Source organism: Gossypium hirsutum, chromosome A09, assembly GCF_007990345.1.
Source record: "Gossypium hirsutum isolate 1008001.06 chromosome A09, Gossypium_hirsutum_v2.1, whole genome shotgun sequence".
Taxonomy (NCBI): Eukaryota; Viridiplantae; Streptophyta; class Magnoliopsida; order Malvales; family Malvaceae; genus Gossypium; species Gossypium hirsutum.
Window position 1 is genome coordinate 37,044,674 of NC_053432.1, and position 2,482 is coordinate 37,047,155.

At 36.7% G+C, this 2,482-nt stretch overlaps 1 non-coding gene across 1 annotated transcript; it reads left to right on the forward strand.

Moving 5' to 3' along the window:
- The first annotated feature begins 1,221 nt into the window (after positions 1-1,221).
- Positions 1,222-1,328, forward strand: LOC121206771 (small nucleolar RNA R71). The gene has a single exon (XR_005901943.1). It is a non-coding gene; the product is annotated as a small nucleolar RNA R71 (small nucleolar RNA).
- The last annotated feature ends 1,154 nt before the right edge of the window (positions 1,329-2,482 follow it).

Below are 2,482 nucleotides of genomic sequence, written 5' to 3' on the forward strand. Positions count from 1 at the left end.
AGACCTAGTTGCTTAAACAATTTGTAAGGCATAACCTTGATACTAGCCCCTAGATCAGCCAATGCATTATTAACATCTAAACTACCAATTAAACAAGGAATTGTAAAACTCCCTGGATCTTTTAGTTTGTTGGGTAGTTTATTCTGAAGAATGGCTAAGCAAATCGCATTCAGCTCCACATGCGACCTTTCATCTAACTTTTGTATATTTGCTAGAAGCTCCTTTAAAAATTTGACTCCATTCGGCATCTGCGAAAGTGCTTCAATAAATGGTAGGTTAATATGTAGTTTCTTTAAAAGTTTAAGGAATTTACCAAATTGTTCGTCTAAGCGGTCTTTCCTTGTTGCATTAGGGTATGGCACACGAGGTTTATATTCTGTACTTACCAATTTTTGTTCGTTTTGGCCTACCTCATTCTTACATTCGCTTACCACCGGTTCTTGCCTTGGTTTTTCCACTAATCATTCCTCATCTTGAATGGCAGTTGCATTGAGTTGCTCCATTGGGTTAGATTCAGTGTTGCTTGGCAAGCTACCTTGTGGTCGTTCAGAAATCAACTTGGCGAACTGTCCAATCTGAGTTTTGAGCCCCTAGATTGATGCTTGTTGATTTTTGAGTGCCGTCTTAGTATTCTGAAAATAAGTCTCTGACAACAAGATGAATTTGGTTAGCATCTCCTCAAGGTTTGACTTTTTCTCCTGCTGGTATGGTGGTTGCTGAAAGCCTAGATGGGGTGGTGGTTTCTGATTTCCTTGGCCTCCCCATGAAAAATTTGGGTGATTCTTCCAACCTGCATTGTAAGTATTCCTATAAGGATTGTTTTGAGATCGAGGATTTTTACCCATGTAATTTAACTACTCGTTCTCCATGTTATGGTCGTAAGGTGGGTATTCTGAATTACTCGATCCACCTCCATTTACTTCGCACTGCATTATTGGGTGAACCTGTGAAGAACTAAGAAAACCATCAATTTTCTTATTCAAGAGTTCTAAATGATTAGAGAGCATGGTGATCGAATCGATGTTATAAACACTGGCTACTTTTTTTGGCTTTGTCCTCATGACTTGCCAGTGATAGTTATTCAGTGACATGTCCTCTATAATTTCATAGGCATCTTTAGGTGTTTTATTATTGATGGTTCCGCCAGTAGCTGCGTCAAACATTTGTCGAGTCAAAGGATTCAGGCCATTATGAAAAGGTTGAGCCTGTAGCCAAAGTGGTAACCCATGGTGAGGGCATCTTCGCAAAAAGTCTTTATATCTCTCCCATGCATCGTAAAGTGCTTCTAAATCCCTCTGCACAAAAGAAGAGATATCATTACGTAATCTAGTTGTTTTAGCCGGTGGAAAATATTTTAGTAAAAACTTTTCGATCATTTGTTCCCAAGTAGTGATTGACCTCCGTGGTAAGGAATTCAACCACTATTTAGCTTTGTTTCTCAAATAAAAAGGGAATAACCGATGGCGAATGGCGTCATCAGAAACACCATTAATTTTAAATGTATCGCATAGTTCCAAAAAGTTTTCCAAGTGAGCGTTGGGATCTTCGTCTTGCAAACCATCAAACTGAACAAATTGCTGTATCATTTGAATTGTGTTAGATTTCAGTTCAAAAGTATTTACAGCTACAGTAGGTCTAACTATGCTCGATTCAGTTCCTATTAAAGAAGGTTTAGCATAATCATACATAGTGTGCAGAGCAAGATTCTAATTTACTGGACTAACAGCAATCATGGGAGGTATCAGGTTTTCCTGATTTTCAGCCATCTCCTTGGTTGTGGTTTGAATATCGTCCTCTTGCTCGTTCTCTGTGTATCTTAAGCTTTGCCTTATTTCACTTTGGTTTCTGTGAACTGTGCGATCGATCTCACTGTCAAAAACTAATGGTCCTGACAGGTTTCTTCTAATCATAAACTATAAGAACCTGCCAGGAAAAGGGAAAAAGAAGAATAAGTAATAAAAATTAGAATAAAATTTAAATTGTAGCAAAATTAAATGGCTAAAGTAATAAAAATCGAGTGTTACTGATATCTTAATTCCCTGGCAATGGCGCCAAAAACTTGATACGTGATATTCGTGACAGGTTTTAAATATTTATAATGAATCGTTCTTGAAACTAACTATTATCACGATGAAGGCAAGTGTACCTATCGAACAATAGTATAGCTTTAACCAGACCGGATTATCGAACCCAAAGGAACTAAAAGTACTAGTATCAACTTTCTTTTTATTATCTAGCCTAAAAAATAAAAGGGTTTTGTTTATCTAACTAATTAATTAAACTAAGAAATCACAGAAAAGAAATTTGGGGAAAATACTTTTTGGCAAACTCGATTGATTAAGACAATACTTAAGGAAAAATCCACCTAGATTTCACTTGTTATTTGACTCTGAATTGGATGATTTATTCATTCAACTTGTTCCGTAAAGATCCCTAAGTTATATTATTATCTCTCTCGAGACTAACAACGTCTAACCCTAGT